Source organism: Poecilia reticulata, chromosome 20 (genome assembly GCF_904066995.2).
Source record: "Poecilia reticulata chromosome 20, P_reticulata-male-v2, whole genome shotgun sequence".
NCBI classification, from domain to species: Eukaryota; Metazoa; Chordata; class Actinopteri; order Cyprinodontiformes; family Poeciliidae; genus Poecilia; species Poecilia reticulata.
Genome location: NC_088849.1, coordinates 700,072 through 727,295, shown reverse-complemented (window position 1 = coordinate 727,295; position 27,224 = coordinate 700,072). Strand labels below are relative to the sequence as shown.

General features: G+C 44.4%; 1 long non-coding RNA gene across 2 annotated transcripts; it reads left to right on the top strand.

The window, feature by feature from the left end:
* The first annotated feature begins 8,623 nt into the window (after window positions 1–8,623).
* Window positions 8,624–10,710, top strand: LOC103482227 (uncharacterized). Of its 2 annotated transcripts, XR_014085367.1 has the most exons (5): window positions 8,624–9,155; window positions 9,818–9,940; window positions 10,119–10,256; window positions 10,364–10,469; window positions 10,558–10,710. It is a non-coding gene; the product is annotated as an uncharacterized LOC103482227 (long non-coding RNA). The 2 variants fall into 2 exon arrangements; XR_536416.2 differs by lacking the exon at window positions 8,624–9,155 and having other exon boundaries at window positions 9,686–9,940.
* The last annotated feature ends 16,514 nt before the right edge of the window (window positions 10,711–27,224 follow it).

Here is a 27,224-nt window from a genome sequence, read left to right as displayed (position 1 = left end):
ATCTGACGATCTGTGTAGCAGTGGTCCCTTCCTGGAGGGGACGCTGCCTGAGATGATACTACTAAGAACTAACATAATATAGAAAGTACTCCCACGTCAGTTCTTTAGGAAACTAAAGTACAATATTCTCATGCCTATTTCAATAGCAATTAAACAACCAAGTATGATATCAATGGCATTTTACAAAGTGACCGGTGCAGGGGCGCCGTGTGGGGGGGAAAGGTTATGACAATTCTAAGGGCCCCTGACCAACATGGAGCCCTCCACAATTAATTAATTAATTTATTTATTTATGTTCATAGACATAAAAATAAATGGGACCCTGCCAATTACAAAATTAATTACATTGTGTTTTCTAAAATTGTTTATAGCAGTAAAAATTTTATGTTTTCACTCCCAGACCAAAAAGCACTTATTTGCCCTGAGCCCCACTGGATCTGCATGAAATGTTCGTTCCTGCTTAGCGCTTGACGGTGACGCTGTTCAGCTGCAGACAGTGGAAGACAAGAACGACTGTGGCAGTTACTATGCTACTAAGAAAAATGATAAAATCAGGTTTTCAAAAAAAATACACAGAGGGAGAGAGAAAAAGATGAGTGTGAATTTGTAACCCAGTTTTTCTCCGAGAAGTGAGTAGACTGTGTGACATTATCAACAATTTAGCATAGTTAGCTTAGCTACAGACTACTGATTGCCTCAATTTCACTAGCATTTAATGAATTAAGGAAAGAAATTAGCAACATATTCATATATTGAACTTGTACCTTTTACCACTTAACAACAGATGAGTCAGTTGGCAGCAGCTCTAACCCACGTCCCTCCTGACCCGTCCTCTCCTGAGAAAAATGAAAGCTGCAGGATGTAACTTTTATAAAAAAATTTTTTTTTTACATATTTGTTAAAATTGTCATTATGTTGTGACAGTATGGCATGCGAGATAATCTGTGAAAAAATTATTTCATCTGCTTTCTCTCAGTGCTAGAAACAACCAGTCAGTGGCAGGAGAGATTTGGTGCTGTCAATCACAATCTCATCCTCCCTCCGCCTCGCTCTATGCTATACTGTAGCTAGTGCAGCCTGTTGTGAATGCTCAGTCTAATTAGCATAGCTACCAATGACGGCAGATAAACATTTTTACTGTAATGATAAGTTGTTTCTCCACCATTAGCACATTTAGCAGTGAATGAATGAGGTTGATTGACAGCACTAATAGCGTCCTACTGGTTCTGATTGGTTGTTTTTGGTCTGAACGTTGAATTACTTTAGATAGTAATAGTAGTTCAGGGAGGAGGTGGAGGAGATTGATCTATTCACAGATTATCTGTCTCATAACAAACTGGCACAACATGGTGACAGCTTTAATAAATATGGAGAAAACATTTTTAGGCCCGAGCAGTTGAGCGCTGCGAAGACCTATTGTAATCGCAGGATTTCTTATACTCGTTTTTATTATTTTTCCGTCACTTCGCGGGGCTGTTTGGGGGCTTTATCATTTTCAACTCACCAAACTTCACCCAAAATTGTCCCGGACGAAAATTTTCGGATTCTGGTGGAATCTGAAGTGGGCGTGGCCAAACGGCTCTACAGCGCCCCCTAAAGTGAGTTGGGGGAAACCGTAGGTCGTAGAGATCTGAAATTCGGTATGTAGGTAGATCACCCCAAATCAAGAAAAAAAGTCTCTTGGAGATACCCCCTAAAATGCTCAGGGAGGCAGCCATTTTGGGTTTTGACCCAAAATCAAAGTTTGGCCATTTTTCCATCTTACTTATGTCGAACTTTAACAAACTCCTAGGGATTTTGACCCATCGGCTTCATTTTTGGTCCGGATGCAGTTAAGGGGTGTAGCATTAAAAATGATCAAAATGGTGAGTTTTCGTACATGTTGAGGGGTTGTTCCGGGGCGCCGAATTTGGCGTACTCGCCATATAAAACCAACCGCTATAACTTTCACATAGAAAGGTCAATTCGCACCAAACTTGGTATGAGGGATCCTGGTTGGATGCATGACGATCCTATGTCGTCATAGTCTGACCTCACCTAAGCCCCGCCCCCTCAGAACAGGAAGTTACTTTTTGTTACTTGGAAAGATACAACTCTGACTCTCTTGACCTAATCATGATGATCTGGTGTCAGATGACTGATAACAAGTTGGTCTCACTTGCTGTAAAGCACCAAGAGTTTCCAGTGGAAGGCGTGGCCACGGCGACGCAGCCAAGTCACAGGCCAAGCCGCCATACGTTTGTCTCTAGATTCTAGATAGAAAATTTGGTGGGCGTGGCCGAATTCCTATATATATATATATATATATATATATATATATATATATATATATATATATATAGCGCCCCCTAGAAGTAATCAGCCCCCAGCCATGCTTTATCCCACAATTATGAAACTTGGTACACGTGTAACTTGTCAGGACCTACAAAAGTCTCTTGAAGCCATGGTCCAAACCCAACAGGAAGTCAGCCATTTTGGATCAAAGTCACAGTTTTGTCTTTTTCATTGATGTCGTATCTGGGTGAACTCGTCCTAGAGCTTTTAAGATCCAGGCTTCAAACTCAGTCAGCATAGTCTTGAGGCATTGAGGGTCAAAAGTTATCAAAGGAATTTTCCTATGGCAAAGCATGTGGGCGTGGCCAAGCCTCTAATCTGGCCACCGGCCATAAAACATCAAGGCTGGGGGAACTACGCCAGAGCATCAGCGGTGGCGACAGAGTGGTGGTGCAGGAACCCCCACGGTGGCAAATAGGCCGGAGCGGCGCTGAGCTGCGAGGGCCTCCAACGCCGCTTGCGGGTTTCATTTTTAATTAGTTACCCTTGTGAAAAAATACTACTTTAGTATATTTCAAATATTTACATTTGTGTAATTGCATTTTAAGTATACTAAGTATTAAGTGTACTACCTATAAATATATGCAAAGTATAATAAAAGTACGCCTGTACCAATTTTGACATTATAACTTTAAACATACTTAAATATAATTGTACCAAAATACACTTTTAAGAAATATATTAAATAAAAGTATTTTTTAAGTGAACAAAATATATATTTGCCCATATTGCAAATATACACTTGCTCAAGTGTATATTTAAAAGATATTTTAAATATGTTTAAAATATATTTTAAAGATATTTTGTGTATAGTTTAAAATATATGTTCAAAATAGAATTTTTTAAAATTCACTTACTACTTTAAATTATTAATTTCAGTATGTTTTATATTATATCTCAGTGTATACTTTTGGGGCTAATAAAGCATGCAATTTTAGGTGCCTTAATCTTTTACTATTTTTGTTAAAATGGCAAAGAATAAAAAAAAATCCTAATAATCAACCTTGATGTAGTTTAACAAAGTAATGTATTCATGCCTATCAAACATATCAAACATTGACAGTTTAGTGACAGAGGTTCTACAACCGAATCTATTTTCAGATATATTATATAAGATCTGTTAGGGAGCAGCATTAGCTCCAGTTCACACTCCTGACCAGATGGTGGCGGTATTGCACACTTTCAGTTTTCTTTTTAAAAAAGCGCCATAAAAAGAAAAGAAGAAGCCATGCGCCAGAGAAGATAACAGACACTGTTAAAATTCGCCATTTTTACTCACAGAATATTGCCTTATAAAAAGAGAGAGCCTTGATAATAGTAGTTTTGGTCAATTCAAGCTTGTGAGGTCCTAGTTCGAGCTAGACAACAACACAACAGGACAACAACCGGATGGAAATTAAATGTGGGTCACAAAAGGAACCGAAGGGACGAAGGCTGCTAACGCCCAAGGTACCCGCGTCCCTGCTTCCCCGCCTACCATCAGAAGGCAAGAGTTGGAGGAGAGAATTGCTTGGGAGGAGGTTCCCCAACGGCATCACCTTCCAACCCTACCCAAGCTCCCGCGTGATAATGGGGAGACAGCACTGGATGGTTATCTTGTCCAGGTTGAGATGGCTGCTGAACTGGGTGGCTGGTCCCCAGACGAGACAGCGCTTCAAGTCGCCTTGAGCTTAGAGGGGGGTGCCCTACAAGTGCTGTCTGACCTACGACCAGAAGAACGCCACAGTTGGCTGTTGATCCAGGAAGCTCTTCGGAGGCGTTTTGGCAGGAGGATTTATGCCGAGCATGCAAGGGAACAGCTGATTAATCGCCGGCGCCTGGATGGTGAGTCCCTAGGCTCTTATGCAGCTGGCATTCTGCTACAAACTCGACAAGGTTACCCTGATTTGGAGAAAGCGATACAGGCGAAACTTGCCCTCCAGGCCTTCATTAGGGGACTTCGCCCAGCCAGACTTCGTGAACATATCTGTGTCCACTCTCAAACAGCTGGGCAGCGGTGCTGGAGGAGGCAGAGAGGGTAGAGCCTATTCTAAGCGTCAAGAATACCACTCCAGGGGTGAGGCTGTATGCAACCCAAGCTTGTACTGAGAGTGATGATAAGGATAACCTGAGACAAGCAACAGCTCTCCAACCGCGAGCACCATCCGGGGGGCGGCGACAAAGAGGAGCAGAGTGCTACCGTTGTGGAGAGCTGGGGCATCTGGCTTGTGATTGTCCAGCACCAGCTCCACGTAAAGGAGACCTACAGCCTCCTTTAAACTGATTTGGGGTGGTACTGGAGGGGGCCTGCCACCACCAGAATACACTCCTACTTCTGAAAATGCAATGCGGTTGGGACGACTAGGCAGCCCACATGGACTATATGTGAACATTAGGCTTGATGGTGTTGCCCTCTGTGCTCTGATAGACACTGGCTTCACGGCCTCCTTGGTTCGACCGGGCCTACTGCCTGGGACAGAGGCACCAAGTCCTAGAGGATGGTCTCTAACCAAGAAATACATCACCACGAACACTGGGGAGCGCTCAAGGATGAAAGGCTGGCGGGTCCTTGATGTGGAGGTGGAGGGTCAGAAAAGTCAACACATGTTTTGGCTGGCAAAAATCCAGGACCCCTGTATTATTGGATTGGACTTGCTGGCAGCGTGGGGGGGCATAATAGATGTTACTTCAGCCACGCTCCGAGTGGGCCACAAAGCCGTTCAACTTCCCTCCCAACGTCAAGAGAGGGTGCGACAGGTTAATGCACCAACACTGTCAGAAGACCACAGCAGGGCCCCACAAAGACCACTGGATGACTTGGTAGGGACGGAGGAGGCACATGCAGAACCGCCATCAGAGGAGACAAGGCAGGCTGTACGGGAGCTGTGCCTGCGTAGCTGTGGAGGACTGGGTCAGGAGCAGAGTGAACGGTTACAGGACCTGCTGGAGGCCTACATTGACATTTTTGCTGCCAAGGTTGAGGAGTGTATTCGCACTAATCTGGTACAGCACGACATCGACACTGGAGAAACGAGACCCATCCGTCTGCGGCCCCACCGTCTGCCTCTTTCAAGGCGGGCCGTGGCAGAGAAGAAGATCGAAGAGATGCTAAAGACTGATGTCATAGAGCCCGCCAATAGCCCCTGGGACGCACCGGTAGTGCTGGTGGGAAAGAAAGACAAAGACTGGCGGTTCTGTGTTGACTACCGATAACTGAATGAAAACACCCGCAAGGACTTCTACCCCCTCCCACGCATTGACGATACGCTGGACTACATTGCTGGGTCCAGTTGGTTCAGTTCCCTCGACCTTCGCAGCGGTTATTGGCAAGTGGAACTGTCTCCAGAAGTTCGCCCAAAGACAGCATTCACAATTGGGCAGGGACTGTGGCAATTTAAGGTGATGCCTTTCGGTCTCTGCAATGCTCCAGCTACCTTTGAACGCCTCATGGAAAGGGTGTTGGCCCATATTCCACGAAGCCGCCGTGTGGTCTATCTGGATGACCTTCTGGTGCACGCAGACAGTTTTGAGGCTGCCCTGGCCAACCCCCAGGAAGTGTTTGATGCCATTCGCCAGGCTAACCTGCAACTTCACCCACGGAAGTGTCACCTGCTCTGGAGAGAGACCACCTTTCTGGGCCACGTCATCAGTGCAGCCGCAGTATCCACAGACCCTGACAAGGTCAGTACAGTGAGGGATTGGCCAGAGCCTCGGGACACTAAGGAGCTGCGTAGCTTCTTGGGGCTAGCCTCCTATTACCGGAGATTTGTGAAGGACTTTGCCACTCTCGCCAGCCCCCTGCATCGGCTGACCCAAAAGGGACAAACATTCCATTGGGATGAAGACTGTGCTGCTGCTTTCTCTGCACTCAGGATGGCACTGGTGGGGGCCCCAGTACTGCAGTATCCTGACCCAAACCAACCCTTCATTCTGGATACTAATGCCAGTAATGGAGGCATTGGGGCAGTGCTCTCGCAAGGGGGAGAGACAGGAGAACGGGTTGTTGCTTATTACAGCCGCACCCTCAGCCGGGCAGAAAGGAACTATTGTGTCACCCGGCGGGAGCTGCTGGCTGTTGTCCAGGGTGTTCGACACTTTCGCCACTACCTCTATGGGAGGAAGTTTCTTCTTCGCACTGACCATGCATCCCTGACCTGGTTGCTGAATTTCAAAGAGCCAAAGGGGCAACTAGCACGGTGGTTAGAGGCACTGCAGGATTACAACTTCCAAATCGTTCACCGGGCTGGTCGGCTTCATGGCAATGCTGATGCCCTGTCCCGCCGGCCGTGTGCAATTGGAACTGACTGTAAGCAGTGTCAACGGGTGGAAGGACGTGGGTCAATGGACCACCAGACCATGGCTCTACAAGTCGTCAGCTACAACCCACAACATCCTAGGTGTCTCAGGGTGACCGAAGGGTCTATGGATGGTGTGGAAGTTATGGGGGCCGAACAACTGCGGGAGGAACAAGATTGGGACCCTGTCCTCGCTCGGATCAAGCAGTGGGTGGAGGCTGGCCAGCGGCCCACCTGGGAGGTGATAGCAGCTCTAGATCCAGAGACTAAGGCACTGTACTCCCAGTGGTCCATCATTTGCTGCTGCAGTGGGCTCCTTTATCGACAGGGGCAAGCTCCAGCAGCACAGCGCAACGTTCTTCAGTTGCTGGTGCCCAAACAGGACCATCTGGACCATCTGGAGCCAAGGTGCTCCAGATGGCCCATGGCTCTGTGGGGGCAGGCCATTTTGAAGTCGCTAAGACGCTGCAACGCCTCCGGTTGAGATTCCATTGGCCCGGCTGCCGCCAAGATGTGGAGCTCCATGTCCATTGTTGTGATGCTTGCACAGCAAAGAAAGGGCCAACCCAGCGCTCACATGCCCCCTTGCAGCAGTACCAGGTGGGTGCTCCAATGGAACGAGTGGGTGTGGATGTACTGGACCCATTTCCTGTGACGGAAAGAGGGAACCGCTACATCCTAGTTGCCATGGACTATTTCACTAAGTGGCCAGAGGCATATGCCATCCCCGACCAGAGCGCTGCCACCACGGCTGAAAAACTGGTGAGCAAGATGTTCTGTCGGTTCGGTGCCCCCGAGGAGCTGCACAGTGATCAGGGCCGGAACTTTGAGGCGGAGGTGTTTGGTGAGGTCTGCCGGAGGCTTGGCATCAAGAAGACACGAACCACGCCACTTCACCCTCAAAGCGATGGGCTGGTTGAGCGGTTCAACCGGATCTTGTCCACCCAGCTGGCTATTCTGGTGGATAAACAACAACATGACTGGGATCTACACCTGCCTGTCATCTTGTGGGCTTACCGCACAGCGTTCCAGGAGTCCACTCACTGCACCCCTGCCTTGCTGATGTTTGGCCATGAACTATGCACCCCAGTGGACTTGGTGTTTGGACCACCCCCCGGAACGGAGCAACCTGTTGGGCCAGGGCTGAGCTACATCTGTGATTTAAAGCAGCGTCTACGGGTTGCTCATGAACTGGCTCGGGAGTGCCTAACTGCAGCCGGATTCAAGCAGAAGCGGGTCTATGATTCACGCTGCCAGGGGAAGAACTTTGAGCCTGGGGACAAGGTTTGGGTGTTTTGCCCTGAACGGAAAAAAGGACTGTCCCCAAAGCTCACCAGTCAGTGGGCTGGACCATCTGTGGTGATTCACAGACTTTCTGATGTGGTGTACCGGGTGCGGCTGCGCAAGAGGGGCCGGCTGGTGGTTCTTCACCGGGATCGCTTGGCCCCATACCAGCCAGGCAAGCCTGCAGTTGGCGAGCTGGAGACGGACCCTCCGCCAGTGGTTTCTCCTACGCCTCAAGTTGTCCAGAGTGAGTCCCGGCGCGCTAACCCCAGACAACGGCGCCTTCCTGCACGGTTTAGAGACTTTATAGTTAATCCGTAATGGACTAAGAGTTCTGTTGTTCAATGTTGTGGTTCATGTCACATAGGCATTCCTGGTTGCTGGGACAGCTAACCGTCTCAGGGGGGGCAATGTAGCGGTTAAAGGGTGCTGTTATGTTGTTATGTGTTTTCCCATGAGGCTTAGCGGCAGAAAAGAGAGCCGAACCGTGAGTGAAAAGGCTATCTGTCCGAATGAAAAGACCTGTGTATTCCGCCATTAAAGTTGTTAATGTTCTGGCTATCCCACTCCGTGTGTGTCTTCACTGAGCCTTCAACGGAGGTTACAGTATTTTTATTTAATATATTAAAAGTGTATTTTGGTACGATTATGTTTAAGTGTGTTTAAAGTTCTAATTTCGAAATTGGTATATTTTTTTAGTATATTTTTAGTATACTTCAGATATACTTATAGGTAGCACACTTAATACTTCGTATACTTAAAGTGTACTTTCACAAATTTAAGTATGTTTGAAATATACTAAAGTATACATTTTTGTCACCTGGGTGTGTTGCTAGCTGGTGCTAAGTTTGCTTCAAAATGCTAATTATCTTAATTTACTTATAAACAGTGCAGTAAAGATATGAATAAACTTATGTTGGTTTCAGAAATAATAATTTTATCAATTTTATTGATAAAATAAAATTCATGTTATAACTGTAAAAAAAGCCCCGTTTGACGCAGTTTTCTTCATAAATTTCACCTGGTTTTAATTGAGCCAAGTGTGCCAAATAGACTTTGATATTGTGAGGTTGTTGTTATAATTTGTTCATCAGTGTTTTTATCTTCAACATATGTTTGCAGTCTAAGCAAATGAAGATGATGGAGGAAGCCAGAGAAATCCGGTGATAGAAAACCTAAAGACTTTTCTGTCTCAGAAGAGACTCTGGCTCCACCAGATCACCAACCAGCTCTGAGGATGAACCTTCACATTGTCTTCATGGTGTAAGTATTTTTATTTTTTACTGAGCAGCTGGCCACAGTTTCAACAGAAAACTGCTGTGTTTCCAACACTAAGTGTTTAATAAACATTACTTGATTTAAAAATAACTGGACAGAATTTATTCCCCTTGTTAATCTAACAGCCCTTGCTGGAGATACACTGTAACGACTCACTTCCTCTGTGATCCACAGGTAGTATAAACGGCAACCTTTTTTTATGGGCCATTTGAGATGTTCTGTGGGTATATGATGATTGGTCAATGCTGTGTTTTTATTTCGCAGTGTTGTGGTGTTTTTGTTTCTCTTGAGGATGTACTTATTTTTGGTGGGCTTGATCTTTTTTTATAACCTCTGCAACGGTTATAACAACCCAACGTTAATGTTTAGGAACCATTATAACTGATGGACGTTGGTGTTTACTGTGTGTTAGGAGGAGCATTTTTTTAGTTTGTTAATTTAGGATTAGATCTTCTTCAATTTTTTGCTGTTATTTTATTTGTGAATTTTGTTTTATTTTATTTCTTTGTGGTAACTCTGGATGTCAATTGAATTTGAATTGTATTGTAATTGAATTTTATTTATCTGTTTATTTGTTTTTGTAATCAGAATAAACGAGCCCTTGCCGGAGATATACTGTAACGACTCGCTTCCTCTGTGATCCACAGATCTGGTGCACAGGATTCATCTGCCTGTGCACCACTTGATACTGGCACCAGATTCCCCTAGGTCTGGTGCCGGTAACATCACCAACCAGCTCTGAGGATGAACCTTCACATTGTCTTCATGATGTAAGTTTGTTTTTGTTTTAATGAGGAGCTAGCTATATTTTCAATAGCAAAAACTGCTGTGTTACCAACACCAAGTGCTTAATAAACATGATTTGATTTTAAGATAACTGGACAGAATTTTTCCCCTTGTTAATCTAACATTTTTCTTTCATACATTTTATTTGTTGCTGGCTTTCAGGGCCCTGTGATGGACTGGTGACCTGTCCAGGGTGAACCCTGCCTCTCATCAGATGGCTGCTGGAGATGGGCACCACCAGCCCCCCTCACCACCCTGCACGGATCAGTGTGTTCAGATCATGGATGGAAAGATTTTAAGGTAGTTTGTCTCCTTAAGTCCACACTTAAACAGCTTCATAGTTAATGCCAACATCAACTGATTCTATGATATTGCTGACTATTTTTTTCTACTTCTAATATAAACAGGTAAAGAAGACACCCAGAAATGTTTTTCCACCCCAGGCATCTGGTCCCAATCATCATCAGTTCTTATGATGTCACATACATAGCGAGTCCACAACGTCTTAAAATTGTATTATTTTTTTTCTTTGTCATTTTTCTGTACTCTTTAAAATACAAATGCTTTCTCTGTTTAATTCCTCTATTGTTATTTTTTGTAGGTTTCTATAAAGTACAGTGGTCCAGTGAATGGGAAAGTTCTGGCGTTGATCCTTACTGTTCTTAGGAAGGAGAAATGTCAGTTTGTCTGCAGTAATACTGTGACATTGGATTAAAACAATTCTCTGTCCTTGGTGAAACAGTTTTCACATTTCCTCCAAAGTGTACCTATTGTTTTATTGTGCTAATTTTAATAAGCATGTTGTCTGTAAACTTTGAATGTATTGACAATTTGTACAATCCTGTGATAGTATATTAGCTCTTGAAAAATGTGGGTACATTTTATTTGACGGGGTCATAAGATTGACATAATACTGTCATAAACACCTGTTAGGAACATATTAAAAGGTGTCATGAAGTGTCATTTGCTAAGCAATGACACTTTTAATAAGAAGTTGCTTTTAAAGTTGGATTAGAAGTCTATTAAAAGTGCCAACTTTGCATTATTTTGTAAATAATGACACTAATGCAAAGTTGGCATTTTTAATGGACTTTTTATCCAACTTTTAAAGTAATTTTGCTTTAAAAATGTAATTCTTTGCCGAATTACACTTTATAACAACATTCATAAGGACTCCTTAATGTTTATGACAGTGTCATAAACATTGTGTGAAAGCACAATGTAATTAGTTTCACCTGTAAAGTGTGTTGTAATGGATCTTACTGTGTTCTGGTACCTGATGTGTTTTCAGTACTGATGTGTGCATGAAGCATGTAATTTACAAAGTGGCAAAGAATAATAATAAAAGACATTAAGTAACTAAAAGTGTGCTTCATTAGCAATTATAATAAACCAAAAGTGTAATTGTACCATACTGTAATCACACTACTAATATGTTAAATATGTAATGGCAATACACTTGAAATACATTCTAAGTATATTTTAAACGTAATTCAATCAAAATAATAGTACACTCAAAATACACTAATCAAGCACGTTTATATTACATAAAAAGCAATATAATTAAAGTATACTAAATGCAACTTAAGTTTCCCAAAAGAAGTATGTTAAAGTTTGCTTTGTACACTTTAAATCAGTGGTCCCCAATCCCCGGTCCGTGGACCAATTAGTCAGTGGTGGAGAAAGTACTCAAAAAATGTACTTAAGTAAAAGTACAAATACACAGTAAAAAATTTACTCAAGTAAAAGTCAAAGTACCACATTAACATTTTACTTAAGTAAAAGTAAAAAAGTACTGGCTTTTAAAAATACTAGTATTAAAAGTAAAAGCACTTGCTGAATGCATTACCTAATCGCTAATATCATTAAGTGTGCCCATGTCAGAAACCACAACAGAAACATCGCAATTAACGGTAAATAACGTTCAACTGTCCAACGGCGCAACAAGTAACCAAGCAAAAGGAGCACCGTGACTGTTTTCACCCTCCCTCCCATTGCGATGTTTGCCACCATGACAGGAGACGAAATCAATCAATGAGCAATGAGCATGCTCTGTGATCAACTTTTACTTATTCGGCGATTAAATAAATGTGTGTATGTGTGTGTGTATATATATATAGCTACCGCAGTGTACACAAGAACAAAGAACGGCTCTAAGTGAGGCTTCAGTCCTTAGGACTTAGTAAAGATCCGACCAGGAGAATCAGATCGTTCCTGAATGTTATATCACTATATTGCAGACTTTGGTCATAGCGTTGTCCCATATATGCGACACCTCAGTCAACACACAATAATTCAGAGCATGAGACAACTTTTTTTCATCGCGGATGCAACATATGTCTCTGTACAGCTAGCTTTGCTAGCATCACGTCCACATAGCTTACCTTTCTTTAAGCTTTCCTTCCAAGTGATGCTAAAAGTTGGACAAAGTCCCCACCGTCTGTGAAAGCGAAGCTGCTGATTTTACATGTTGCCATACATTATGATTTTTGCAGCTATTATCGATTAGACAGACATCTTCTCCCGCTCAGAGGAAACCACTGCACATGTCTTGGAGCTCAGTGTGCGAGTAAAGGTGGAGCCGATGGGTGACAACAGACACTAAGTCACGTTATTGCTTGGATTTTACGGCGCCACCTTAAGAACCTGAACTTCACATTTTAACGGAAAATACCTCAATGCAACTTGGATATAACGAGTAACGCGAAAGGTTTGTAGAAATGTAGTGAAGTAGAAAGTACAGATACTTACTGTAAAATGTAGTGGAGTAAAAGTAGAAAGTACCCATTATTAAATCTACTTAAGTAAAGTACAGATACACGAAAACTCTACTTAAGTACAGTAACGAAGTACTTGTACTTGTACTTCGTTACGTCCCACCACTGCAATTGATACTGGGCCACGCAAGAAATAGTGAAATATTTCCGTTTTACGTATTATTTGAGTCTGGAGGATCTTTTATTTTGAAAATCCTTTAACCGGATTCTCTCGGTTACTTGCGCGCCAACACTGAGGCCACAAGCAGCAAAATGAGTAGAAACAGATCAGATGTCTTTGGAAAGTTTCTTTGCGAAGGGGAAAAGGCCCAGAGAAGAGACAGGAGAATGGATTTATCCTGGACCGGTAGGTGAGTCCCACATTACAAGCCGCTCTGCGTAACATGCGGCGACCGGCTGCTAATGAGGCAATGAAGCTTCAAGCTGCTTCGCCACGTAGAGACCAAGCAGGCTGTGGATATAAGCAACACTTCAGGTGTCATTGTCTCCCATCACTCCCTGATGGACCGTCTGGTTGCAGAGAAACAAGCTCAGGGCTCCGTTAGTCATTATCGTGAGTTAAAATTTTCACAAAAGTAAAATGTTCGTTTTTGTGGCGCTTCTGTATCTTATTTTGAAGGGATATATAAACGTTACCATAGCGACCAGAGTCAGAGCGTTTGGGCTGTGGTTGTGAGTCTTAAGTCTGGTTTAGACAGAAAGATTTAAGAATGTCGGCCGATTCTCCAAACCTCTGTGACCACAGAGCTGATAAAAGTCCAACAGGTTCGATCGGTTCGTGTGTCCAAGGCAGGAGCAACACGAACCGATTCCAGTCAGAACATCCTGATTCCAGAGGATAATCCAGTAAAACCCCCAACATAGCAAACGGGAATTTAGAATAACCAAACACGGATGAAGATGTAGAAGCAATAGTGATAGTTTGTGGAGTCATTTTAAGAGATAAAAGACGTAACAAAAAGAAAAGGAGGTGGATAAAAGACGACGGGAGCAGCCGCTCTATTTGCTGCACTAGGATTTGGAGGTGAATATTTTTTCATAGTTAACATTTTTAACTGAATAAACATAATAATGACCTTTAGATTTAATAATAAACATTTCCACATATCATCTCCGATATCCACCGGACAGCTGTTTGGGATTCCCCTCTGTTCTGACGTCACCGCGCTTTCTGATTGGCTACCTGTCACATTCAGCAGGTTGGATTCTCATTCCAACTCAGGGAAAAACCCACAGGTTGTGATAAAAACTCCAAGACAACCCAAATTGGGTATATTCAGGATTTAGCGGGAACACCAACACCGCCCCCCAATTAACCTGATAGTCATGTTTTTGGACTGTGGGAGGAAACCAGAGTACCTGGAGAAAACCCACCATGCACAGGGAGATCATGCAAACTCCATGCAGAAAGACCGGGGCCAGGAATCGAACCCAGAACCTTCTTGCTGCAAAGCAACAGCTCTACCAACTGCGCCACTGTGCAGCCTGTAAACTAAAACTAATAAATAAAATTTAAGCAGCTTATTTGCATACTGTATGCAAGTATACATACAATATGCATTTTACTGTTGCATGTAAAATTCACTAGCAGTAAATATTGTGCTATTATCAGTATTGGACCAAAGAAAACAAGGCAGATGCAAGCCTTTAAAATTGCGACGCTTTTGATGAATGAAATAGAATTAAAAAAATGTAACAGCAGCTACGCGGGGGGGCAATCTAATGTTTTGTCATGGGGCCCAAGATTCCTAGTGGCGCCACTGGACCGGTGTTGAAGTTGCTGAAGGCTTATTAATCTGTATTTTAATACTGTATACACCAAATATTCAGTACATATTTATTAAGGATGTTACAGAAAATGTGTTGAATAAGACTGTGTTTATGTTTATGACACAATTTGATTCTATCATTTTAGATGTTTTTCAATACATATGATCTATAATCATAAGTGAAATTTAATGCATCATGAGGTGATGATCAAATGCTGTAAAGAAGTGCAGCAGCCTGATAACAGGGACAAAGTGCTTTGTAAGACATATACTGTATTAATAGTAGACACTCACCAGTGTTACATTACAGCTCTAACAGAATTAGCAGAATTTATTGTAGACAATCTTCAGCTCCTCAGTTTCCGTTAACATAAGCTCTCTTAACAGAAACCAATAAAAACACTCTCTTCTGAACGAGAACAGTGATTGTTACCTTATTACATGTACCAATGAGAGACATCTAGAACCTTACAATGTAGTAAGACTAACTGTACCTTTATGACCCTACCAGACACTGCATGCCTGTTCTAGCAGAAGTTGCAGGCGAATATTATTTTGATTTATTGGTTTCATTTTTCTTTTCTACCTGTACCCCCTACCAGATCCCTTGCTGTTTATTGGTCCATATAGCCAATAATGAATTTTCACAGTTTAATGCAGGCTGGATGTTCTCTTCAAACTGAATTACAGCCAGGACCCAGCAGTAACAATAACATATAATATGATTTGAGAGACCTCTGAAGCCTTTTGAACCATTTTTTCTTGGAAAGTTTCTGTCGTTCTTTCATAGACACCCAAGCCACATACACACTCACAAAACAAAGATTCATATGTTCACAACCAGCAGGTCAGACAGACTGTCACATTTATCTTCACCATGACACAAGCATCAGTAAGCCACAAGCCTGTGGTATTGTTTTTAGCTCCAGGGACAGTTCATAACCTCAGCTTGCTCTACAGAGACAAGAGCTCCAGATGAAAAGTGGAAAAAGTAGCATGCACTCCACCTTAACTACATACACAAACATTGGAACACACACACACACACACACACACACACACACACACACACACACACACGCACGCACGCACGCACGCACACACACACACACACACACAGTAATTTTGGCTGAAAGACACAATCTCTCCAGATAAATTCCATTTAAAAAATATCAAAATATCAACTTTTTCCCCTCTAGGTCAAAATTCAGGTGAAGTGTTCAGAAAAACTCAGAAACTAACTTCACACACATCCAAAAGCTGGGATAAGTCAGTGAATAGAGTGACAAAGTCTGGCACCTCAGCCAATAGGTTTCACCAAATTTAAACTTTTTGTAAAAATTCTACACTTATCACACACTGTACTGAATGTCAACCACTTTGCTTAATAGCTCATACAGACTTATGAGAAAAAGCAAACATATATTTAACTCTATTTAACTGTCAGTCCGAAAATAAATTCATCAACACATCTGCTAATACTGAACTTTTATTCACGCAACGTGCTGCAAGTCAGTCAACATGAAAGTATGTTCCACTGTTCTTACTGCTCTAAACATCTATGCTGATAAAAGTATAAAAGTTAATTCTCAAGTGATCTTACAGTATTTAGGAACATTTACATAATGTACAGTGGTACAATAAGGTGAATGATCAACGGCTAATCAGTCCAGCTTTCCTCAGCATCTCTGCATGTTTTTTGATGAGATTGATTATTGTTGCACAGATTACATTTGATGAAGTTGATACTCTTCTTCCTTTTCCACGTTCTATGTACATATCAAGTCTTCCTCTACATATTCCTTTACTTCTGCTTTCTTTTTTCTTTTCTTCTTTTCCTCTGTGCACTCCCCCTATCGTCTTCTATGAAATTGGCAGTGCATAATTAATAAATTGAGATGGAAAATAAAAAGGGGGAATCTGATAATACTTCAATGGAATTAAAGGCAGCTTTCCAAGTAGGACGGGCAAGACTGAATCCCCTTCAGTTTAGTTGAAAAACAAAAAACATCAAGGATATTTGAAGGAGGAAGAGAATGTGTAGAGTGTGAATATTCCTTTTGTAGAAGCTTTTTGTCCCAGATTTCTTATATTTTCACAAAACCACTTTTTGTTCATAGTAGATGAACTAACATTACTGTGGTGTTCTTACCTGTTGTGTGTTTTAAATGAACTTTTTGCATGTTTGGACACCATCTGGGTGTATCGAATGATCTGGTTGAATGCTTCCGGAGTGGCTCAGTCCAGAAACATGGCACATTGCCGCAGGCTAACTGACCAGGGACATCATGCATAAAGCGGCATGCGCACAAAAAATGTGCAGTCCCATATTTTACGCAAAAGTCGGCATGTGTAAAGATTTACTTTGCGTCAAGGTTTGGGTAAATATACGCACACTTTTCTGCTGGCGTGAAAATGTGCAGCAGCCATGCAAACTTTTTCTGTGGACAACATCAAACTACAAAGCGTCAAAACTCACCTAAATACACTGAAATCTGATGACATTCAATGCTATTTAGACCAAGAAGCACCAAACCTGATGTTCTTTCATGATTTTAATATCGTATTGTTTAAACTTAAACGATGAAACTGAACTGCATTTATCCTCAGACAATAACATAGCAACCAGACAAAATAAAGAAAATAAAAATAAAAGGACGTGAACTGCATCTATAGGGTAATTTCATTCACATTAAAAAAAGAAAACAGGGTTGGATCAGCAGATTAACTCCAAACAGGTTTGATTATTTTAAGGTGATCAAGGTGTGTATACAATCACATGTACATAAGTAGCTGCGCAAAGGGGCAAACCTTTGCACTGCACCACAATTACGCAGCACAATGTAATTGTGGCACAGTGCTTTGGCTGTGGTGGAGAACATCCCCAATGGAAGGATTCAGAGGGGGAGATTGATCAGAGATCATATTGATCTGTTGGGAAATGTTGATGATGGTTTATTAGCATTTAGATTAATCCAGACTGATCATCCTGGAGCTCTGAGCAGAACTTAAAGAAGGAGCCGTGTGGTACCGGTACCAGTACCGGTGCAACTGCAGTCATCCTTCAGTGGAGCCGCCCGGTTTGTGAATGCACCTTTATGGACAGAAATCATCTCTATTCTGTAAATGTACAACTTCTGCACATGATTCTACTATAAATGTCCACATTCCCACTCAAAGGACTCTCTGACCCGCTGTGTATCTTTAAGTCCCAGCTGGACGTTCTACGTTTCTAACAGGCATTTGCACAGTCTCTTTATTTATTTTTTTAATTAGGATTTTTTTTCTTTAAAATGTATTATTATTGTTTTTGTGAGGTAACCTTGTGCTCTGAAAGCACATTTTACATAAAATATAGAATTATTATTATTATTATAAATACTCATACTGCTACAAAAAAGGACATCACGTTCCCATGGTTACTGCTTCACATGGTGACAGACTTCTGGGTATTTATACTAATTTACATATGTATTTATGGGTGGCGACAGGCGAACCAGCAGCTGCGCTCTATTTCCAGCAAATTAGGATTTATAAAGGAAAGGTGCATGACCATGTGCGTGCGGATAGATTAATGCATCCCATTTCTTTTTGTACGCCGCACTTTTCTAAACTTTTCCGTACACCAGGTTTTAGTGTCAAAACTGCACACTCTTTCATGCATGAGGCCCCAGGTCCCCAAACTGCTAACCCAGCAACTAACGACTTCTGACAACTCACCATGTTTGCTCACAATTTCCGAAAGTCGCAAGCTCATCTCATCGTCCATCAGCGACGTTGTTGACAGTAGATGTGGTTCCTGTCTTCTCTACACAGTGAAATTAATAAGAACCTAGCTTGGTTAATTGGAGAAGAATAAACAATGCAATATAAGATTCACTTCAAAGTTTTACACATTTATCCTACGAAAAAATATTTAAAAAATGTAAGCATCCATTCATCCATCCATTCATTTTCTTCCGCTTATCTGGGATCGGGTCGCAGGGGTTGCAGCATAAGAAGGGAGGCCCAGACTTCCCTCTCCTCAGCCATTTCTTCCAGCTCCTCTGGGGGAATCCCAGGCGTTCCCAGGCCAGCCAAGAGACATAGTCCCTCCAGCGTGTCCTGGGTCTTCCCCGAGGCCTCCTCCCAGTGGGACGTGCCCGGAACTCCTCACCAGGGAGGCGTCGAGGAGGCATCCTGACCAGATGCCCGAGCCTCAACTGGCTCCTCTCGACGTGGAGGAGCAGCGGCTCTACTCTGAGTCCCTCCCGGATGACCGAGCTTCTCATCCTATCTCTAAGGGAGATCCCAGCCACCCTGCGGAGGAAACCCATTTCGGCCGCTTGTATCCGTGATCTCGTTCTTTCGGTCATGACCCAAAGCTCATGACCATAGATGAGGGAGGGAACCTAGATAGACCGATAAATCGAGAGCTTCACTTTTAGACTCAGCTCTCTCTTCACCACAACGGACCGGTAAAGCGCCCGCTTCACGGCAGACTCTGTCCCAATCCGCCTGTCGATCTCCCGCTCCCTTCTTCCCTCATTCATGAACAAGATCCCCAGATACTTAAACTCCTCCACTTGAGGCAGGTCGACCCCCCTGACCCGGAGAAGGCACTCTACCCTTTTCCGGCTCAAGACCATGGCCTCGGATTTGGAGGCACTGAGCCTCATCCCGGTCGCTTCACACTCGGCTGCGAACCGCTCCAGTCAGAGCTGCAAGTCACGACTTGATGAAGCCAACAGGACCACATCATCCGCAAAAAGCAGAGATGCGATCCTAAGGCCACAAAAACGGATCCACTCAACACCTCCGCTGCGCCTAGAAATTCTGTCCATTAAAGTAATGAACAGAATCGGTGACAAAGGGCAGCCTTGGCGGAGTCCAACTTTCACCGGAAACGAGCCCGACTTACTGCCGGCAAAGCGGACCAGTCTCTGAAACCGGTCAGCCAGTATCAAAGGGCCCGGTACCCCATACTCCCGGAGGACCCCCCACAAGGCCCCACTAGGGACACGGTCGAACGCCTTCTCCAAGTCCACAAAACACATGTAAACTGGTTCAGCAAACTCCCAGAACCCTCCAGGACCCTGCTGAGGGTGTGGAGCTGGTCCAGTGTTCCACGACCAGGACAAAAACCACACTGCTCTTCCTGAATCCCGAGGTTTAACTATCCAATGTCCCTCCTCTCCAGGAGCCCTGAATAGACCTTACCACGGAGGCTTAAGAGTGTGACCCCCCTGTAATTTGAGCACACACTTCTATCCCCCTTTTTAAACAGAGGGACCATCACCCCAGTCTGGCAATCCAGGGAAACTGCCCCTGATGTCCATGCAATGCTGCAGAGTTGCGTCAGCCAACACAACCCTACAACATTCAGAGCCTTAGGAAACTCATCCACCCCCGGGGCCCTGCCACCATGGAGCTTTCGACCAGAGATTGCTCAACACCAGGCCTCATACCCAGAGATTGGAGAGCCCAACCCAGAGTCCCCAAGCTCAGCTTCCTCAACAGAAGGCATGTTGGTGGGATTCCTCACGTAGGACCCGTCTGCCTTGGGTGACCATACCAGGGGAATGAGGTCTTCAAAGTATTCTGCCCACCAGCCCACAATGTCCAGAGTTGAGGTCAGCAGCACACCATCCCCACTATAAACAGTGTTGGTACTGCACTGCTTCCCCCTCCTGAGATTCTGGTCTGGATGTTGGACCAGAATCGCCTCGAAGTCATACAGAAGTCTTTCTCCATGGCCTCTCCCAACTCCTCCCACGCCCAAGTTTTTCCCTCAGCAACCACCCGGGCCGCATGCCGCTTCACCTGTCAGTACCCATCAGTTGCTTCAGGGGTCCCACAGGCCAAAAAGGCCAGATAGGACTCTTTCTTCATTCTGACAGCATCCCTCACTGAAGATCTCCACCAACGGGTTCGAGGGTTGCCGTCACGACAGGCACCGACAACCTTGCGGCCACAGTTCCGATAAGCTTCCTTGACATTGGAGGTACCGACTGCCAGGATCTCATCGTTCTCTCAGTCTCTGATACTCTTTGTCTGTTGCTAATAAGAATGATCAATCAGCCATTGTTATCATCGAAATCCTCACTGCGCAGCGGATTCCGGCCGGGGTTTTTTCCTCTTCGTCTTCCTACTCAAAACACAGCGCCGCTGCGCGCCTGCTGTGGATGTTATCAACCCATGTTCATTCTTCAGGTAATTCTTTATGTACAGAACAGAAACCGCTAAGCTAAAAACTAATTATGAAAATGTTAGAGATTTTTTGGTATTATCATTTTGTTATTACTTTAGTTCATATTCAGTCTAATGTTCAATTTAAAGTGTTCTTTTCATTCTGTGTGCATAAACTGACCTGGAGTCCCCATCTGCCTGTGTCTTCATGTGAAACAGTTAACTGTGATTTTCTCAGACCTTAAATTACGTTTCCACAGGTGCCTTCTTAACAACCGGAATACTCCCTATTTTAGAAACTGCCTGTGTGCAGTAATAAATTGTCTCTTACCTATCCTCCCTGTTTCTGCTTGATAATAAAAGACAAGCTGTAACCAAAGGTCTTCAGAACGCTCAGTGAACGGCTTGGAGGAGCAGATTGCTGAGTCTTCTCCTTTTGCAAAAGCTTGGTCATAAAATTCATATACGTTGTCTGTGGTTCTTTTAATGAAGGTTTGAGAAAAATACCTATCATTATTTGGTGCCGAAACCCGGGATGTCTCATACCGACCGCTGTCAGGCAGAGGAAGACGCGCTGAATCCATGCATGGCCAGAAGTCATTTGGACCTGGAAAGAAAGACCCAGGAAGTAAATTATTTGCTGGGCCAGCGACATAGGTCCGACTTTGTCTGCCAATGGCGGAGTAACGAGATCCAACTGGACAACCTGAAAACTACAGAAACGTAGGTGAATTTAAAATTGATAAAGGTTAGAGTCCTTGTTAAACAGAGTTTTAACTAAAGGTTTAAGGGTTAGAGTCCCAGTTGACAGAGTTTCAACTAAAGGCAAAAGGTAAGACTCTTAGAGCCCCCTTATTTTCGAGGAGACCTCTTGAGGGCAAGTCCTCATGCGGATAGGAAGCTTGTTATTACTGTGCTGATATTGATGATTTTACTGCTGCTTTGTTGGTGTGTGTGCATGAAGTAGTGAATGGTGCTTCTCTCTCTGAGAGTAAAACTCTGTCTTCGGAATTAGAATCCAAAGTGAAGAACCGCTTGGAAGCTAGGCCCCAAGTAGAAGCCTGTTCTTCAGAAGGCACTGAGCGCTGACCTACAGCACTTTCTCTGAGAGAGCACATAATACAAAAATTCCAAAGCTAAAATTTCAAGAGTTTTAAATAATGAGAAACACAAAGTCTTGTAATTCCTCACTCGCTGAGGGCCCCGACGGGGATGAGAAGTACATGTTGTCCAGATTTTCTGGTAGCACTGTACACATGAAAAAATGGAGAAAGAAATATAAAATAGATGGAAAGCTAAAAATTGATCAATGGCAAATAATTGTGGGAATTTTGGAGAGCAGTGTAGCAAGAAAAACAGGGATAAAAAAGGGTAAAAAGGAGGATGAGCTGAAGTGTGCTAAATTATGGTTAAAAGCAGCCACAGACCGGAAAGAATAAATTAAAAGGGTTAAAGACAAAAAAATTTGTAGAAGCAAATAACTTATTTGTAGAAACGTAAGATGATAAAGTCATTCCAAGCACACGGAATGCTGTAGAGGTGCAGGGAGCGCAAGCTCCTTCAGCCACCCCTCCCCCTGCCGCTGCAGCAGCTCGTCTGCCCCAGTATCAGCCGCTGCAGTCCTAGCAGCACAACTGTACCCCTCACTAGAGGAAGGTGCACAAAACGTATATATTTTTAGACCCTGGACCTTAGAAGAGGTCAGGAAGGCTGTGAAAGGATCAGATGTTTTTCACCTGGATGAATTTGGAGGTTTAGATACCACTGCCTTTTCCAAAGGCCGGACGAAAGGCCGCGGAAGAAACGGAGGCAGAGGAGGTCACAATAGGCGACGACTCCAAAATAACACCTCCACACCATTTAACCATCAGTGGATGCAAAATAATTTTTAATGTTACTAAAAATGAGGTTTAAACCTCACAAGTGAGAAATTATTTGTTTTAAGAAATACTGGTGTTTGTTTTGTTTTGTTTTTCTCTTTGAGCTTTCCTACCTTTTCAAAGAAAAGCCAGTTAAGAGACATCTCACTGAAATAAAAAACAAAAAAAAACATAACTTCTTTGTATGCTAAAAGTGGAATCATGACTTTTCTCAAGGAGGAGAAGCTGGAAAATAAAACTAAATAATAAAATTCTCCTCAGCATGTTTAATGTATTGTGTCGTAATCAGATTATAACACCAACTTGGTGAAATGATCTTTTGGCTGTCTATCTGGAGGGGTCAGCGGTCAGAGTAAGGTACCGACCTTAGGCCTTGAGAGGAGGGCTGCCCGCTGACTTCACAGTCTGCAGCACTGAGATCAACAAATTTAGAGCAATCCATTGTTCTCTGGTGAGACGTGTCTTAGACGAAGTTAACATTAACTTACATTCTACATTTTATAGGTTAATATTGTACAGGATAAAAGAGACTACAGTTTTTAACGTTTCATGTTTATATGTGTTTAAATAAGGAAATGATTTATGATTTCTTAAAATGCTGGGTAATAAGCGGCTAAAAAACTATACGATGAAAAAGAGAAGTTATATGGAAAATGTTTGTGTAAAAAGAAAAAAAACAGAAAGACAAGCAAACCCTAATTGAATCTTATTTGTGTCATGATGTCAGTTCTTTTGGGTTTATTTCTGTATTCTCATTCTATGTTTAGGGGTTTATTCTGTGTTTCTGTGTTTATTCTGGTCATTTACCCTCTGTTGATTGATAATCTCGTTCACCTGTTCCCCTGGTAATTTAAGTCGGCGTGCACCATTGTGTGGCGCTGGATCGTCGTCAGAACCGTCAGAGAAGAAAGGTACCTCCGAGTTTAGTTTAGTTTTTGAGGAAGACTCCGCAAGTTGTACTCTTGTATCTGACCTCAGTCATCTGTGTACGATGAAGAATAAACGCAGATCTACTCACCGTCGGCTCCCTGAGCGTTCGTTCCCAGTACCTCCAACCTCCCTCATGACAGAACGATCCAGCCATACTCCGCGCTCATGTTCTCCTCCACGGCTGGGGGAGGATGAGTTGTGGGGATTTTTCTACGGGGACCGAGAGGACTTTTTTCCGTGGGGTGTCCCCTGGTCGTCTGAAGGAGGACGGACACGATCTGTTCGTCGACCTGAGCCGACACCTCACGCTGCAGGGTCTCTCCCCCGAGGGGCCGCTGCGGCCTCGAGTTTCCCTGCCCGGGCCGCCGGGTTGAGGGTTCCAGAGTACAACTTACCTGAGCCGCTTGCCACCTCATCACTGGCTCCAGTCTCATCGAGTGGGTTGGGACTGAATACCTACCCCGACGCTTCGCACCACTTCCGCGAAGGTGGGGGAGACGAGCCCTCCTGTAATGAAGATGGTGGGAGGCTCCTGGTGGGTTTTCTCTATGGGGTCCTATTGGAACTGTTCCAGTCTGAGTCGGAGACGATTGAGAATCCTGCTCCGGAGTTCCCAGCAGTTCCAGAGTTCCAGTCTGTGTCGGAGAGGATTGAGAATCCTGCTCCGGAGTTTCCAGCAGTTCCAGAGTTCCAGTCTGAGTCGGAGAGGATTGAGAATCCTGCTCCGGAGTTTCCAGCAGTTCCAGAGTTCCAGTCTGAGTCGGAGAGGATTGAGAATCCTGCTCCGGAGTTTCCAGCAGTTCCAGTAGTTCCAGAGTTCCAGTCTGAGTCGGAGAGGATTGAGAATCCTGCTCCGGAGTTTCCAGCAGTTCCAGAGTTCCAGTCTGAGTCGGAGAGGATTGAGAATCCTGCTCCGGAGTTTCCAGTAGTTCCAGAGTTCCAGTCTGAGTCGGAGAGGATTGAGAATCCTGCTCCGGAGTTTCCAGCAGTTCCAGAGTTCCAGTCTGAGTCGGAGAGGATTGAGAATCCTGCTCCGGAGTTTCCAGTAGTTCCAGAGTTCCAGTCTGAGTCGGAGAGGATTGAGAATCCTGCTCCGGAGTTTCCAGCAGTTCCAGAGTTCCAGTCTGTGTCGGAGAGGATTGTGAATCCTGCTCCGGAGTTTCCAGTAGTTCCAGAGTTCCAGTCTGTGTCGGAGAGGATTGAGAATCCTGCTCCGGAGTTTCCAGTAGTTCCAGAGTTCCAGTCTGAGTCGGAGAGGATTGAGAATCCTGCTCCGGAGTTTCCAGCAGCTCCAGAGTTCCAGTCTGTGTCGGAGAGGATTGAGAATCCTGCTCCGGAGTTTCCTATAGTTCCAGTGTTCCAGTCTGTGCCGGAGTTTCCTATAGTTCCAGTGTTCCAGTCTGTGCCGGAGTTTCCTACAGTTCCAGTGTTCCAGTCTGTGCCGGAGTTTCCTACAGTTCCAGTGTTCCAGTTTGTGCCGGAGGGGATTGAGAATCCTGCCCCAGCATTTCCGGTATTCGAGACCGTTCCTGAGCTGCTCCTAAATCCTGATCTGGAGTTTCGATCGGATTTGGCGTTCTTACCTGCGCCGAGGGAGTTCCGTGACCCTGTTCCAGAGTTGACGGTGGTTCCTGAGCTTCTCCCTGTGCCAGAGGAGTTCAGAGATCCTGATCCTAAGTTTCTGGGTCTCCTGGAGCCCTTACCTGTTCCAGTGGGGTCCTGCGATCCTGTTCCGGAACTCCTGGATGTTCCAAGTTCCCGGTCATCTTCCTTGGAGAACTGTGGCCCTGAGCCTGAGACCTCGAGTCGTCCCGAGGGTCCACAGGCTCCGGAGTTCTCTGACGTTCTAGCTCCGGGATTTCAAGTGATCCCCAGATTCTTGCCATCCGGTTCGAGGAGGCAAGTTTCGGGGCCAGTGGACATTGCAGCTTTAGATGACCGCATTGAGCCCGCACGGGCGAGGGTGGGTCGTGGTCCTCAAACGGCTTGGAGACGCCGTCTGCTCTATGGATTTCGCTGTGCAGTACGCGGTCGGACCTCACGTCGACTGCCGGGCTGGTCGCCTGAGGTTAGGCGAATCTGGCGTCGACGTCTGGGTCGACCACCGGAAGGACTTTGGACATCACGATGGCGGCCAGGCCGCCCGCCTGACCTGAGACGGACTAATGCCCGGGTCCGCGTTTTAGTTCTGTGGAGTCAACATGTTGATTTTCCGGTTCACGGACTCTTGGGGGGTTTTCTTAGGTCTGTCTCTGTGACAGTGTTTTTTGTTTTTTGCTCTGCCCCACGTCAGTTTTGGGTCGCTTTGGACTTGGTTCTTTCTTCCAATTAGTGGGGTTCGGATGATCATTGTTTGTTTCTTTTGTTTGGGCGTCTGGTATCCGCCCTTAAGGGGGGGATTCTGTCATGATGTCAGTTCTTTTGGGTTTATTTCTGTATTCTCATTCTATGTTTAGGGGTTTATTCTGTGTTTCTGTGTTTATTCTGGTCATTTACCCTCTGTTGATTGATAATCTCGTTCACCTGTTCCCCTGGTAATTTAAGTCGGCGTGCACCATTGTGTGGCGCTGGATCGTCGTCAGAACCGTCAGAGAAGAAAGGTACCTCCGAGTTTAGTTTAGTTTTTGAGGAAGACTCCGCAAGTTGTACTCTTGTATCTGACCTCAGTCATCTGTGTACGATGAAGAATAAACGCAGATCTACTCACCGTCGGCTCCCTGAGCGTTCGTTCCCAGTACCTCCAACCTCCCTCATGACAATTTGCTTCTTTCCTTTTCCTGTCTGAGCCTCGCTGCGGTGCGTCTGACCTCTGACCTTAGCTTAGACCTCTCCTGCCGATCAGATGACGTCCCTCCCTCATCACCAGCCAAGGACAGTTGATAACGAAGCAAAAAAGGACAGGACGATTTCTACCACCTGGACACTGAAGGCACTAAAGTGTCCACTGATCCCATTTCCTGGAAATCTGGGAACTGCCAGGCAGCAGATTACTGTATGAAGTTCTGCTGGACGTTTGGACTGGAACTGTACCTCTGTGTTTGGCTGCAATTGAACCCTTACAACCCCGCTGGTTTACTCTTTGGCATCAGCGTAGAGAAGGGAAATAATGTGTTTTAAAGACAAAGAAAGCAAACTGAACTGTTGCCGCTTGTTTCATTGGTGGACTACGGGACGGTCTGGACAACTTATAAAAGAATCCAACACAAGAGCCAGTTGGACTGACAGGGAGCTGGAGGGAGAGACGGAGGGAGGACCAGCTGCAGCGACGCCAGCAGCAGGAGGGGGAAACGAGAAGCGAGACAGAAAGGAGAAATCCGAGATAAGTTATACACACTGCTGTGATAGAGAATGTGCTCACTAATCCTGTTTGCATATAGGAATTATCTATTTAGAAAAGAACATTTTGAAGGTTTTTAGGTACAATGTTAGATAAAATCGTTCATTTTGTACCCGTTAACTCAGTCCTTAACAGAAGGACCAGTGATCCTCTTAGGGCCCCCGAGCCATATATTGGGAAACTGTGAAGGAGAAAACTGCACTTTAAGCTCAAGCTGAAAGTGAGACTGAGGGAGGCGGAGTCTTGCTGCTACGCTGTAACAAACTAGACGTTAAAAAGAGCTAAAACGCTATGGACCCCTACGGTTTAACGGATCAATACTTGCGGATGAAAAATCAATACTTTATTTATAATAGGTAAGTCACCAGTCTTCCACCCGGGAGACCCGGGTTCGAGGGCAGGCTGGG